This window comes from Myotis nattereri (assembly GCF_964212035.1).
Source record: "Myotis nattereri genome assembly, chromosome: 14".
NCBI lineage: Eukaryota > Metazoa > Chordata > Mammalia > Chiroptera > Vespertilionidae > Myotis > Myotis nattereri.
Genome location: NC_138089.1, coordinates 18211582 through 18228249, shown reverse-complemented (window position 1 = coordinate 18228249; position 16668 = coordinate 18211582). Strand labels below are relative to the sequence as shown.

At 42.6% G+C, this 16668-nt stretch overlaps 1 protein-coding gene across 1 annotated transcript in view; it reads right to left on the bottom strand.

Annotated features, from left to right (window-relative positions):
- The window catches only part of ARHGEF3 (Rho guanine nucleotide exchange factor 3), a gene marked incomplete at its 5' end in the record, with an annotated part of 148650 nt that overhangs the window by 107068 nt on the left and 24914 nt on the right, over positions 1-16668 (bottom strand). The window lies entirely within an intron of this gene.

The following is a 16668-nucleotide window of genomic DNA, read 5'->3' as shown; positions in this document are numbered from 1 at the left end:
ACCCCAGTGGCCGGCCCACAGGAAGAGGAGCCCACAAGAAAATCCCAGCGGGAGTGGCCAGAAAGGTGAGGGTAGATAGGAGAGTGTGTGGTCCAGAGGGAGTGTAAGGGAGAGCTTGACCAGGAAGGTCAGCCACACCACGTAGCAGAGGTCAGGAGGGAAAAAGAGACATTAGACGTGGCCACGGCAGTGGGGTCATTTACTCAACCCGACATATGGAGTGCGGCTACAAGGGGTAGGGAGGAATCCAGACTGGAGTGGAACCCAGAGTGAACGGAGCTTGAGGAGAAAGGAGAAGAGAGAGATGAAGGTGAGGGGCAGGATGGAGAGATGCCTGCAGACACCAAAGGGTTTCTTCATGATGAGAAAGATGAAGGTTGTCAAGCAAAATTACTGTGCCCATTTAAAAGAATTTTTTTTTTTGGTTAATCCTCGGCTGAGGATATTTTTCCATTGATATTTAGAGAGAGTGGAAGGGAGAAGGAGAGACAGAGAGAAACATCAATGTGAGAGAGACACATTGATTGGTTGCCTCTCACACCTGCCTGACCAGGGCTGGGACTGAGCCTGCAACCAAGGTATGTGCCCTTGACCGGAATGGAACCTGGGACCCTTTCAGCCCGAGGGCCAACGCTCTATCCACTGAGCCAAACTGGCTGGGGCTGTGCCCATTTTTATCCAGAGTTTATGATAAAATGATTTCTCAAGAAAGTGGATTCTGACTCTTTAAAAAAATCTCCTCTTTGTAGCAACAAATGAACCTATATTGATAGAAAAACAGGTCATCTGGGCTGCCTCCCCCTAAGTGAGGGGAAAAGCTATAAGGCTGAGCCAGAACCCTCCCAAATCTGCGGCCCAGAGGATGGATGACAGATGCCATCACCAGTGGCAATCCCAAATATTTACCCTTAACCCTAGAATAAAAGGAAATTTAACTTTGACAACTACAAAAAGACAAGTGTCATTTTTCAATTTCACTTATTTGGCTTTCAAAGTGTCCCAGTTATGTCACTTCACTCAGTTTTATTCTAAAGACCAGAGGGTTCGACGGTGAGGGAGGAGATGGTGGGGCTGGGGCCTACCCTGGTGTCCATGGGAGACGTCTGCCAGGGGCTGGATGATCTGAATCCACCACCAGCCCATCCAGACCCCTGGAGGACATCTCCAAAGGGAGGTGACCATGGAAGAGCACCAAGCCACATGAATTACACACAACTTAAGTAGCAAAAAAGAAGTGTGGGGTAAGGGGAGGAATAACCTCTTTCTCAAGCCCTTTACCCCAGAGCCTTCAAATACCAACATGGGAATGGAGGGTTATTATTGTTTCTAATCCTCACCCAAGGATATGTTTTTATTGATATTAGAGAGAGAGAAACATCGATATGAGAAACATTGATTGGTTGTAGGTGCCCCACCTGGGGGTGGAACCCGAAACCTAGATATGTACCCTGACTGGGAATTGAACCTGCAGTCTTTTGGTGTATGGGATGATGCTCCAACCAACTGAGCTACCCAGCCAGGATTCTTAAGTCATCAAATGTAAGATCCCCTCTCATTTACTTGTATCTTTTGTTTTAGAATTTGCCCAAAGTGAAAATTCTATTCTACCTCAACAGTATTTTTGAATTTCATAGGCTCCATCATAATAGCAGCTGACCCCTCTGCTGTAATAAAACTGGAATTAAAAAAAAAAAAATCTACGGGCTTTCTAGAGCTTGGTTAGAAGTTTTGCTCTGCCTCCCAAGATCAACTGACTTGCTTCTTTATAATCTCAGTAAGGTCTAAGCAATGTTATTTCTTTGAAAATTTATATTAGAGCTTTTCAAATTCTTGACACACATTCTCCCTTTAAAAGAAACTATGGGACCAAAGCCTGATAGATAAGCATCCAGGGCTACAGCCATGGGCCAGGTTTCCTAAGCTGCCAGATCACAGACCGATAACAAGGCAATAATTTTAAAACCTTTTTTTTTCCCAGTAGAAAAAGGCCCAGGTATTTGAAAAAATAAAAATGGAAATAATTAGAACTGTTCCTATCAGAACCCATTCAAAGTGGTTATTACTGTGGATGGAAAAAGGGGTTCTTTGAAGAGTAGCCTCACAGGATGATCTGATCATAAATTCTTAACTTGGCAGGTTATGGTGGGTGTTCATACCCCAGGCACATAACTTTTTTTTTTAATAACTATTTTTATTTTTACTTTACGCAATAGATACTAACATAAGGAAAATGACAAAATATTATTCCTTTATTCGATTTGGGTTTAATTCAAAACTGCTTGATCTTTATGAATTAGTATATGGAGCTTGAAAAAAGTAAGATTCTGGTCTTCAATACAAAATTGAGTCAAAACAGTGCCCCAATAACTTACATCCTTCAGTAATAAACTACCTTATGTGTGGAAAAATGGTAAAGTATTTCAGCATATAGTTGCAGATAAAGCTCTAGTTGACAAAGGCTTAAAGAAAAGACACTTTTTTGTAATATGCTTTTATGGAATTTCTTATAGTGCTTTATCTAATCCATCTGTTTTAAAATGCAAAAAGTGTCATTCAATGGATAACCTGATAAAGGTCTATAGTATTTATGGGCCATTTTCAATGACTGCAGGCACATAACTTTTTAGTAAAAGGTTTACCTTTGCCTTAAGCAAGCCCTGTCATCGTTTCTGTGCATCTAGGTTAACACACCTTTGAAATAAACACAACTACCCTCAAGAGAGCACATAATCTTTTTATTTTTATTTTTTTATTTTAAAATTGATTTCAGAGAGAGGAAGAGAGAGGGAGATAGAAACATCAATGATGAGAAAGAATCATTGATTGGAGAGCACATAATCTTAACTACCTGTAATCCAGTCTCCATGTGGCCACCCCAAATCATTTTTTAAAAAAATGTTTTTATTGATTTCAGAGAAAGCAAGGAAGGGAGAGGAAGAGAAAGACAGAAACATCAATTATGAGAGAGAATCTTCAGTGGGCTGACTCCTGTAAAGCCCCTATTGGGGGGACTGAGCCCACAACCTGGGCATGTGCCCTGACCAGGAATCAAACCGTGACCTCCTGGTTCATGGGTCGATGCTCAATCACTGAGCCACACCAGCGGGGCCATCCCCAATCTTAACTATCGTATAATGCCATCCCTGAGTTGCTCCCTCCTACCCTCATGTAATCTTCCTTTCATTCCCTCCTTAATCTCAAATGCATAAAAGAAACTGCAAAACTTATTCTCCAGGGCATTTGAGATCTTGCTTCCTGGCACATGTCATCAATTTGGCTCAAACAAACTCTTAAAAATTCTCTACAGGTTTGGATGTTTCTTTCAACATTGACTTGGCTTACTCAGCAGGATTCTGAAGAAGCCCAGTCAGAACCACCCTGAGAACCAGGACTTGGTGCTAGGTACAAGCAAGGGCTATTGTGCCCACAAGCTCCCCGCTTTGCACCTGGTGAACTTGGGTGACGTTCTCTCAGAAGCCCGGGCCTCCTTGTTTCAAGTAGAGGGCCATGACTTTATTTGAGCTGTTCTTAAAAAATCCTTGAGGTGAATAAGGGATGAGACAACCCAGAAAAGGGGAAAAGAAAAAAAAGTTGCTGCTTTTAATTTTGGCTTTTTAATTGCATTGCATACAAAACCTTTGTTGGTTAAATGGATCCTTTAATACTTCTAAATTAAATTTTGCATGCACTACTATAAAAAGCCGACTATAAAATTAGGTAGAATGAATGGAAAGCATTTAATTGGTCTCGAAAAGAGGATTTTGATAAATAGATCAACCTGTGATGTCCTTAGGTGTCAACCCATAGGACAGTGAGAGAGTGCACTAAAAATGCGGGGTTTCCTCTGGCCAGTCTGATACAAAGTCAAAATCACAGGTTGTCACCCATAGCTTGAAATGGGGCTCAAGTGTAAGTCCCTGAACTCCTCGCCATTTGGAATCTACAAGGAGTAGCACCGAGGCAAAGGCATGGCGAGTGGTCTGGGAGCGGGAGCAGTTTGTCTGTCTTTAAGTGTAAGAGCCCCCCATATGACCTGAGAGCCCCCCCAAGAACCTCTCTACCACAATTCCCCCACCCCCATGCCCACTTTGAATCCATATCTGCTGAACAGCTATTGCTGAGCCAACATCAAACCACTTTTGAAGAGGGTGGGGAAACACTCCTTTCCTAAATCCCTGCTCTTGTTCCAAGGGCTAAACAAAAAGCTTTTATCAGGATTATTTCGCTGGGCGACACGTCACAAAGAAAGCAGTTCGCTTGTAGTCTGAAGGCCAACAGAGCTGCTCTTGTTTGAATCTGCAGCTCCGCTATGAGGCCAAGGCTAAATCGTGCCACCCCGGGGGGATCTCCGTGGCAATGGACGTTCATTTAAAGACTCACACAGGACCAGGCTGCTGTGGGCAGCTGACCAAGGCTGACCAGCAAATTACACCTCCTGCCTTTCCTTTGGCCCTGTCATTAGATTTTTTTTTTTAGGTCAATGAAACGTTATCAACACTCCTCCACTGGAAAATGTTTGTGGTGGCAGCTAAGCGTGCCGGTTACAACTGCTGACAAAGGATTCCAAAGTCAAAGGACAGAAGAGGCAAATGAAGCCCCTTAGCAAAAACTCCTCTAGCTTTTTCCACTTCATTTCAGCTGTGTACCCTGGGCAGCTTCATTAGAATTTCTGCTTTCACCCCTCCTCATCCGAAGGGTTTTGTTTTTCTAATGAATCACACATCTGGTGTGTTTTAAAAAGGCATCTGTTCTGAGCTGCATGTTTATGTCCCCCCCGGATTCATATGTTGAAGCTACCCCTTGGTGTGATGGTATTTTGGAAGTAATTGGTGGCGTTTGGGAAATAATTAGGCTTAGCTGGGGTCATGAGGGGAAGGGGGCAGGCACGGTGAGCTTAGTGTCCACATAAGGAGAGCAAGTGAGTTCGCAGCTCTCTTTCCACCAGGTGAGGACAGTGAGAAGGTTAGAAGGTGGTTGTCTATAAGCCAGGAAGAGAGGTCTCACCAGGGACCGAATCTGCTGCCACCTGATCTTGGATTTCCCAGCCTCCAGACTCTAAGAAATAATTATTTGTTCTTTAAGCCACCCAGACCACGGTATTTTGTTACAGCGGCCTACAGTGACAGCATCCTGACTAAAGATGTGTTTGCTATAATAAGAAATGGAAAAGCACATATTAGTGGCCCCTAACTGCTTATGTCTTCTTCCACCATCCCAAGGAGTTGGAGAGAAGGACTTGAAGCAAGGTGGTTACATGAGCAAACTTACATATTGGTTTCCCATTATTAACCAGCATCTAATTGCATTTACCTTTTAGTCATCTACCTGAAAAAACCCTGGTACCCAAAACGTCATGGACACAGGGAATTTGGGCACTGGAAAGGATGTAATCTGACTAGATTACTTTATAGATGTGGAAACTGAAGTTCAAAATCGTTTGGCCTGGCCCTGCCAAGGCATTAGGGGTGAGTTAATTAAATGTTTGACCAAATATAGCAGGATAATTTTTAAGTTGATAATTTGGTATGGCCCTCAAATTATGTTATAAATATCCAAATGGCCCTCAGCAGAAAAAAGGTTCTCCACCCGTGCTCTAAACACAGCCACACCAGCCAGGACTTGTTCACCATTTTATCCACTCACCATCAACACAGTGCAAGTATAGAAGATGCTCAATCAACATGAATATGAATGAAAAAATAAACGAGAAAAGGAATTTAAACATACATGTAAGGCCCTTTATTGAGGACCTAGACATGTCTTCCTAATCACCTGTACTGTGGGAAGCTAATCAATGATCAATGCCACTTAACAGAGACCTTTCTAGGAAGAGGGAAATTACTGGACACCCTTCTCTCAGAAGCATGCTCGCATCTTTAAAACCACATCACATCTATGATAACAAAAGTGCAATATGCTAATTAGACCGAGAGCCGAACGACCTTCTGGACGAAGCCAGGGCTGTGAGGGCCAGGCCCCTTGCACAAAGTTCGTACATCGGGCTTCTAGTAAGATATAATAACATTTCAAAGTGTACTCAGTAAAATATCACTGCTCCACCAACAACGTGAGACCCTCAGTCAAACATAAGCTCCCAAACTAAACAAAACCTCCAGGTGCCAATGGCAATTTTGCTCCTTACCGTGGTTTCCCGGGAGCCCATAAATCATGACCTTCATTATAGAACACACAGAGATAACCCTCCCTCATGCCATGCCTACTTGCAGACACATTCTTCATGACTGTCTCCAGCAGCCAGCTCATTTCTCATCTCAGACACTCCTCCACATCCCCATGGGGACGGCATGCACATGGCAGGCCTACTTCCGCAATATGACAATAATGCAAATTAAATTTCAGCCTCAATTGCTGGTTGTATTAGGGAGAGAGACCACCACGGAGAAACCCAGCAAAACTTAAAGCAGCAATGTGGCAAAGACACGATGCGACAGAGCATGGATGAACCCGAAAGAAGAATGATCCTGGCATGGCAAAGAGCAGGGCAAACAGAGTTGTCAGCAGCCGTGCAAAAGGCTCTTCAGAAACATAATCACAAGCAAACTCCCTGTTCCATGTGAAGGTAACACAAGGTGAAATACTGACTATAGGAAGATAATTTACCATTTTTTAAAGCCAAAGTTTTTTTCAGCTAAGCATAACATTCGCATTTGTGAGAAACAAACTACGTTAAAATGTTGTCTCTCTTCGGCCTTCTCGATGGAATTTAGTGGCTTTGATGCCATTTAGACAGGTGGCTGGTGAGGTGCCATCTGTGAGCAGTGGCCTCTGTTAACGATAGCGGAACCATCGGCCTTTTGGGTTATTAGCAAACTTTTCAAAGTCCTTCTTTCTTTTAAGCTATAAGCATAATGAAGCGGAGGAGACCATCAGGTCCATTTGGGGGTCCATTCAGCTCCTCTTCTGTAGTTTCCCACTGTCTTTGAAGCTTATAGTCAATGAAAGGCATTTAAACCACAGCCTTATTCACCTTCTCCAGGTACGAGGAGCTAAACACACAAGGTAAAGGGGAGGCGCCCTGCATTACCTTCCTAGGCGAGGCTCCTCCACTAGGCAGGGAAGAATTCCACCCAGGTCCAGCTGGGAGAACTAGAACATTCTAGTCCCTACAAAGCTGGGTCTCTCCAAAGCAGCTTTCTTATTTTCTTGAAAATGCTCAGGAATTCAAGGCATGCTCACATTTCAATGTAATCACCAGAACGCATTCCAGGGTGAGATACGGATGATGTACATCCTGGTAGTCCACCGCTTTAAACGGCCTGGCGTATACTCCTTCCCACTAAACGGATCACCCGGAGATGAGTGTGACTGACAGCTCCTTACACACTCCTCTCCTTCTCTCTCCACATGGAGGGCACTCGGAGCGGTGCTTTGCACTCAATCAATGCCAGTTAAATGGAAAGAAACTGAGACTTCAAAGGGGGGGTGGTTTTCATTTTTACAGGAAGTTTCCGTTCCTACTATTCCCCTGAGATTCCTGCAGCACCAGCTGGGCTAGATGTGGAAGCATTGGCATTAGCGACTCCACATCTTCAGGAATCCTGTGTGCATTCCACAGTGCTTACATCTTATGTCGGGGCTGATTTATTTTATGAGCTCGGAAAAGCCTGGCAGCAAGCTCACTTATCTTGGTTTGTATACCACAAGGTCTCTTCAGGTAGGCCTTGGTTTTGCCTCTTGTTTTATGGCCTTTCTTAAAAATTGAGGAAATGCACATACATACACAGAGGAAGACAGACATCCTTCAAGTGTTGCCAAGATAAAGCCAGCTCATGGTTACAGTAACCTTCTAAAGACAGCATGAAACATATGAACATTAAAGTGGCCACTCATTTATCCGACAAATGTGAAGTGGACACACTCCGTGCCAGACGCCATCCCAGATATTAGGAATATGGAAGAAAAACAAAATAAAAGTTATATTCTAGTGTGGACAGACACTAATAAGTAGAAAATGCATCGTGTGACAGGTGATGATAAATACTATGAAGAAAAAAAATAAAGTCGGGGAAGAGGCGTAGGGAATGCAGGGATGGAGTAGGTTCTGGGGATGGAGATGATTTTCAACATAGGGAGACAGAAAAAGCCCCTCTAAGCACATCTGTGGAAATACCAGAAGGAAAAGGGGGAAGTCAGTCACACGGGTATGTAAATGGGCTCTCCACTTAGAGCAGTGGTTCTCAACCTTTGGGTCGCGACCCCTTTGGGGGTCAAATGACCCTTTCACAGGGGTCGCCTAAGACCATCGGAAACACATATATAATTACATATTGTTTTTGTGATTAATCGCCATGCTTTAATATGTTCAATTTGTAACAATGAAAATACATCCTGCATATCAGATATTTACATTACGATTTATAACAGTAGCAAAATTACAGTTATGAAGTAGCAACGAAAATAATTTTATGGTTGGGGATCAGCACAACATGAGGAACTGTATTAAAGGGTCGCGGCATTAGGAAGGTTGAGAACCACTGACTTAGAGAGACCCAGCAATTGCTAAGCCCCCGGGTTTGAGCGCAGGAAAATAAGAGGTGGGCAGTGTGGTGAGAGTCCAGGGAAAGGGGAGGGAGTAGGTGATGAGTTCTAGAACCTCGAGGGCCACTAGGAGGATGTGGCAATACAACTGAGTGAGGAGGGAGACATGAGAGAGACAGCGTGTGATTTAGGCTTAAAAGAAACCTTCTAGCTGCTGTGTTGACAGTGGACAGCAAAGGATCAAAGGCAGATGCAGGGCGACCAGGTGGGGGACCCCTGGAATCACCCAGCCACTGTGATGACCTCATGAGGCCTGAGACAGGTGGTCCCGCTGGAGGTGGTCATGATGTGGTTGTGGCTCTATTGAAAGGCAGAGCTGAGCTGACAGTGCTGTGATCAGTCAGTCACCTGTTGATTGAGACTGCTTGGATCTGAATCAAGCTTTGCAGGATGAAATCAACAGCTTTGTCAAATACCTCTATTAATTATTATAGAAGTGGCCTGTTTAAAAACAAACTCGTTTCCACCTAGAAAGGCACAGAACTCCACAACCCTCTTGTTTTAAGCAACACATGAACATCTTTATTTTCTCTTTCCTGGTATCATGTATTTATGAGAGTTACAAATTTACATTAGAAAAAAATCTATTCAAAAATCTAATCTTTAACTAATGGTTGGATATACTAGGCACTTTCTTGGGCAGCAGGGAGACACTATTGCCTAAAATAGACAATATCCCTGGTCTACAGTCCTGGATTATTTTGCAATATCAATAGTACGTGTGCTTACCTGTTGCCACATTGTGCCACAGCCCTACTTGTATCATTGTATTGAGCCCGTACAGCAACCTTATTATCATCTGTATTTTTCCAGCCAAGAAAACCATAACACAGAGAGTTTGAATATGTTGTCCAAGGTCACACAGGTAGGAAGTGGTGAGGCCAGTATTCAAAACGCCAAAACCAGAACTGTTAGCTTCTACCCTCTCTGGGATTTAAGGTCCGATCCGGAACATGAGGCCCAAGACTTGTATTCTCACTCGTCATCAGTCACTTTGGGCAGGACACTTGACTTATCCAAGCTTCAATTGCCACATCTACACAATGAAATGCATTCAACAAGACAATCTCTTCTAGGTCCCCTTCAAGTCTAAAAGTTTGAGAGTTCTTGCTCTGAAATCCAGTGCTCCCAATCCCTATCAGCTCACAGTAAGGAGAGCACAGGTGTAAAGCTCGCCTGCCATACAGTACAAGTTCTCAAGGCCAGCTTTTCCATAAAACACTGCGAAGCACATCCCCAGTCGAACCTTTGGGTTGACCAGCAGGAAGAAAAGAAATCAATTTCAAGATACTCTAAGGTAGAAAAATGTTGCCAGAAGAATTTATTTATTTCAAAACCAACCAACCAACAATGTGGAATTATTCCCTTATGGAAAGCAGAAAACCAGTCCTGGGTGCAGTAAGATGTGCCTTCTCCGTGCCTGGTTAACTTGTGACAAAATCAAGAGCAATTTCCACTCCTTTGCAGATGAATGAATCCTAGGTTTCACTTCCTTCAGTGTCCTTGCGCCTGACCCAGGGTAGAGCTCAATAAATACCGCTTGACTGAATTAGTGATGCAATGAATGAACATGAGTTCATTAATTCTATAGTAATGAATATAACCCTTGGATGGGATTTATATAGACCTCGCCGGCAAAACATCACTTTGCCCTGCCAAGGAAAGGCAAAGAACACACTTTAAATGTATTGATTTTACTGTTCCTAGAAGATTCCAATTTTAGAAACTGATATTTTGAGGTGTGAGGGGAGTAAAAAAAAAATCTCATTTATAGAACCATCAGAGGAAGAGGTCAATCTGCTCATGAAAGCACCACAATAAACACCTTTACGCAGTTCCCTGCAGGACTTCTAAGGAGTTAACCGGCACTGGCATTTTGACCACTGAGGATAAGCAGGTGATTCAGTTTCAAATGCTTCACCATCAGTACTGGCCATGAAGTGATGCTTATAGAGAAACCACCTGCTTATTCTGGGTCGACTTGCTCCATAACATGATCCGAACACAGCAGTGTCAGTTAGACAGCAGGTGCAGGAAGACACACAAACCACGAGAATTCACCTGGATCCTTCATTATTTTTACCTTTTTCCAAAGTTACCCAAGAATTTAAATGCCAAGGGAAAAAGAAAAGGAAAAAAAAACAAAAAATTCTGCTACTGAAACCAGGAATATATAACCAGATCAAAGATGAGGCTTGATGCAATTATATAAGTCATTTGGGGGAAAACTCAATTATCTGGCAGTGGAAGCCTGGATGGAACTTCCTAACCAAGATTATTTACATAATTTTCAGGGGGACAGACCCAGGCTACCTTTTAGAGAAAGAAATCATAAGAAAAAGCATTTGTGGACAATTATTTTCTAGTGACTGTTTTTACTGCAAATAATCTCAAAGTAGAGTTAATGATAAACAACAAGATGTTAAAGGCAGTTGAGATGTAAACTTTGTCAACATAACAAACGTATTCTTTGAATTCACTATGACAGCCTCTTGTTCTTTCTTTATTTTTGAACCACAGGTGCTATTTCTGGATATCTAAGTTTAAAAGCTGCACACACCATTATTTAAGTGAAACATACATGATGGAGACAAAACTTTCCTTCTCCATCAATTTTAACAGCCTTCTCAGATCTGCATTTGCTAACAGTTTGCTTTCTGTTTACTTTACATTGGTCTCTATGAATGGAACAAAACAGCACATGCATCTGAACTATAACAATGGCAACTTACTACTATTCACACTAATGTTAGAGAGCAAGTGTCCACAGGCATTTTTTTGCATCGACCTTACTACTGGTTCTGGGGTACGGGATGGTCATTGTTGGAACGGGGAAATACTGGAAGCGACAAAAGTGCCTCTCTATGGAGAATCGGGTTAAAACAAACCATGACTCATTTGTTTTGTGCATGAACAGGCAGCCATGCAATGAACCATATCCTTCATGAGGTGAATGGACAAGTAAATTGTGCTATGTGCATACAATGGAATATTACTTCAGTGATTAAAAAAAAAAAAAAAAGAGTTCTCAAGCCACATGAAGACATGGAAAACTTCAATGCATACAATTAAGTGAAAGAAGCAAGTGTGAAAAGACTACCTACTGTATGACAGACTGGAAAAGGCAAAACTCTGCAAACAATAGAACTATCCGTGCTGCCAGCGGTGAGAGGGTAGAGGAATGAACAGGTGGGGCACAGAGAGTTTTTAGGGCCGTGAAACTATTTTGTAAGACACTATCATGGTGGGTATGTGTCATCACACATTTGTCAAAACTCACAGAAGGTACAACACCAAGTGAACACTAATATAAACGATGGACTCTGGGTGGTTATGATGAGTGTGCTTACCAGGTGTCACAAACACACCGCTCTCTTGGGGAGGTGGATAGTAGGGGGAGGCTGTGTGCGCGTGAGGGCAGAGGGCAGATGGAAACTCTGTAATTTCTGCTTGATTTTGCTGTGACCAGGGCAAGACTACTCTGCCCAGTTAGCAAGTTTCAGAACAGACCAAGAGAAACAAAACCACAGAAATGGGATCTTTTTAAAGTACCTGGACTCTGCTGAGCAGAGATAAAATACGCCTGCTGCTACTCGGTGTCTGGTTTAACATATCCTAGCAGGGAAGCATTATTTGGCTTAATCCAGACAGGAAGCTTTTCCCCTTGACAGCAACACTTGTGATTTGAGCATCCACGCAACAGGGGAAGTAACTGGAAAGCACAGTATGGCAATTGGGGATGTATGTCATAAACCTTGAAGCTGGTTTGCCAACAAGACCCGTCACCCACCACCAGCAGCCATGGAGCCGAACACTTCCTTTTCCTGACTGTCCTGGAGGCAGCGTGGGAAGCAGTGAAACCCAGCCATCCTGGGTTTAAATCTACAATAAGCTGGGACTTGAAGCAAATTGCTTCTCTCTCTGAGCCTCAGTTGGGTGTGATAACACCTACGGTCAGAGGACAGTTGTGAGATTAAATAGATCTCACCCCACCCACAATCATGGTTCCACGTGCTACCCTGGAAAAGCCCCAGGTCCCCCAGCGCAGCAGGAAGGATTCCTCCTAAAGAGGGGGTGTAAGCAAATGTCCCATGTGAAAGTATCTGATTAACAAGGGACCAGAGAGATATCTCAGAGAGAGAGACGGGCCAGAGACACCTGAAAACAACCCCCACTCTGAGTCTCCGTACAAGATACTCAACTGCTCTGAGCGGCGTTTCCACCTCTCACTGCCAGGAGGGGTACAAACCTGTCCACGGGTTTAAAAAATATCCACACTCTTTTAGTCAGGTCCACATTTTATCCTACTAATAAGAGATTACACAGTGGTACTCTAGAATGCCCACTGGTGTTATTTATAATAGAGAAAAAAGTTGTAACGTATCTAAATAGCCAATGAAGGATTGGTTAAGTAAATCTGGTGCTCCCATGTGACAATGTACTTGACAGTTACTAGAAATAATGCCCTCGAAGACTATTTCAAGATGTGGTAACATGATCTCAATAAGTAAAGTAAATGAAAATACAGGAATAAATTAATAAGTGGTTTTGCTGTTAAGGGCATATTTCTTCAATTGCATTGATAGCTACATGGAATTTTATATTATCCTTTACACCATTTTATATGTCTGCACTATTTCCTAATGAAAAATACTTAAAGTGAATGTGTGTATAATGCCAGGAAGGCAATACATCAAAATGTAGCTACTGCTTCATGATGGATTTATTGAATTCTATTGTTCAAAGTTTCCAAATCTTCTGCAAAGAACATATATTCCTTTTTGTCTTTTACATTATTTTTATCATTGGAAACTATTTTTATTCTATCCACCCCCCCAGAACTCATTTGTTTTTTTAGAAAGGATGCTTGGTGCTAGGCAGTGCCCTCCACTGGGACACACCTGGCTCAACTACCCGGGCCTTTCCTGGGGCGCCATGAACCCTGATCTTCACTCAGGTGTCTCTCATCCATTAGAACTTAAACTAGAAAAGTGCTGTGGGGGAAGAAATGTCCCTGAAATCATCCCACTCATTTCCTCTGACGTGAGGGAGATTTGTAGGCGGCTGCTGGGAGCATTCTGTATTCTGCAAATTGTTCTCAAAAGTATAGGTTGCTCTTTTTTTTATTTTTCTGGAACAGTTTCTATTCTATCCTGCCAGGAAGCTGGGGGCTCAGCCAGTGGATTGGGTAAAGTGATGGGAAAAAATAGAGACCAATTATATCATCACACAATTCATTTTTCACCAAGGGCTGGGGGTGAAGGGTGGGAGGATAGTTCTTTGGAGATACGTCACTGTGCCTTTAGACCAGTGGTTCTCAACCTTGGCTGCACATTAGAATCACCTGGGAATCTTTTTAAAATCCTGATTTCTGGGCCTCATCCTCCGGAAATTCTGTTTTTTGTTACTAATGTTGTGGCCCCAGCCCATAACAAAGAAACAGAATTTCTGGAGGATGAGGCCCAGAAATCAGGATTTTAAAAAGATTCCCAAGTGATTCTAATGTGCAGCCAAGGTTGAGAACCACTGCTTTAGACCTTTCCAACCCCTTTTTAACATGGGGTCTTGGCTGGGCTCCAGGAGGCCCATGAAATCACATGTCAATCTTGTAAAACTTTCTGGAGCCCAGTGCTATTACCAGATTCCCAACGGAGTCTGTGATTCCCCAAACAATGGAGGACCCTGCTCTATAAAAATAAGCTCTTAGCTTATCCACTCCTATTTGGTCTTTAAGCCCAAGTTCTATAAGAGGTTGGAGAGAAGTGTAGAAAACTCTCAGGCAGCTATCAGAATCGTCATCTGAGGCTTTAAAAGAAAGCAAGATGTCAGTGGGAATGTCACTCCAACACCCTGAGGGACTCTATGCACACCTTTGATATCTGTCCATTGATTTTCAGAGAGAGGGGAAGAGAGAAGGAAAGACAGAGAGAAACATTGATGTGAGAGAAACATATTGATTGGTTGCCTCCTGCACGAGCCCTGACCAGGGCCCGGGCTGTGGAGGAGCCTGCAACCAAGGTGTATGCCCTTGACCGGAATCAAACCTGGGACCCTTCCGTCTGCAGGCCGGTGCTCTATCCACTGAGCCAAACCAGCTAGGGCTCAATGCATACTTTTTAATCCAAGGGAGAAGATTTCATCTGTGTGAAAATTTCCCAGTTTTATGTCACTGGTACATTTCTTTAAAAGGGTGAATTCCACATAAACTGGGGGGCTCACCATTTTTAATTTTTAAGAACAGCAAATAACTATTTACCAAGAGCTCACCGTGTGTGCAGCATTCAGCTGGGACTCAACAGAAACCTGAGCATGGTCCCCAAAAGACTCCTTCCCCTCATCTAACAACTTCTTGTTCAAAGCTATCTGGTGAATGTCTTTCCACTTATTAGTGGAATGAAAATCGAGAGTTACTAATATTACTTTCCCAAACCCTCGCATCCTCCATTATGAGTCACCCATTGGAACCCACCTCTTTCTTATATGCTACTTTCCACGACACATAGAAACAGGCTCAAAACAACCCTGTAGTCATGCTGTTGGTTAAGGGACTGTCACTCGACTGCGTGCCCCCACTTAAAAGCCCCTTCACTCCATCATGCCTGTTTGCATCACAGAAAACTCTGTAAGAACCAAAAATAACTAAGAGAGCACTGCTCACACTGGCAAATAAATGTTGTCAGATCAGAACCCAATAATCCACGATCTATGAAGATTCAAAAAGAAAGCTCTTTACTTGCACAGAGCCTTCAAGGGCCATTTATTTATCAGAAGGTTAATTCATTGGACTCAGATATTTATTTAGACATTGTTGCTTTTATGGAAAAACATTTTCTCAAAGGTGACCTCACCCCCCACTTCATTCAATTTCAACTCCTCTCTCCCGAGTGCCTGCGAGGTGCAAGGCACTGACAGGACCACTTCCTCAACCTGTCACACATCCTGTCAATCTCCATGTGACAAGACCTGTCAGTAAACCTGCAAAACATCGGTTTTCATGTCCTCCAACGGCTTCTGGGATTCTTCCAACTTTTACAGTTTTTATAATAATGTGACAATGTCTGGAGGGAACTCTGCCCAGGCTCTAGAATCTGTAAGATCCAGGAAAAATGCCAGGCAAATCAGGAAGGAGTTTGGCCATAGTTGAATCCCGAAGTATCAAAAAAAGTCTCTTTACTGTGACAAAACATGGTATGAGATGCTTAAAAGAAGAGAAAGAGGAAAAAAAAATCACAATCTGTAATTGAAAATACTAATCTTTTCACACAAAAGAGATTAGAGGTTCTTTGCTAAAAAGCTACTAGAGACATGTTTTCCTAAAAAGTAAATACAGTCGAGGAAAAATGAATGATGAGGCATGATCTTAGGAATGACCTAGATTAAAGTCTTGCCTAAATCACTACACCTCCCTGGGCTTCTATTTCTTCATTGGCAAAGTGAGGGAACAGGCTAAGGGTGACTTAAATTCTGAAAGCCAATGAATCTACTAATTTCCACAAAACTTAAAGCATTCAAACATAAAAATATTGCTGCTGATAGTGGAGGTTCCATAGACTTCACCTGTCAATAATAAAATAAGTAAAACCCAGAAGCACATCAGCTTTTTGTTTTGTTACCATGGCAACCTAGTAAACGGGTCCAGCTTCTTTAATAATAGCCTAAAGACGGAAACAAACGCCATACAGTGAAATAAACATGTGCAAATACATTAATTAGACGACAGCCCAGGTTCACTCCATCATCGCTGTTTGCGTCACAGAAAACTCTGTAAGAACTAAAAATAACTAAGAGAGCATTACTCACACCAGCAAGTAAATGTTGTCAGCTGAGAACCCAATAATCCACGTTCTATGAAGATTCAAAAAGAAAGCTTTTTTCCTCTATCATCACCAGCACTCAACTACCATGTCACTGAAATAGCTTTTGCAAACTTCTTTTAAAGAAAACGCAGTCAGGCTAATTAGTATTAATATTTGGTGGGGGCCTAGTACATGCTAGGTAATGTGCATCATATTCTCACTTTTGTTTTATTTGATCCTCATAAAAATTCACCCCTGTTTTCCAGATGAGGACTCAGAGGTGAGGAAAGGTGTCACAAAGATAGTAAGAATC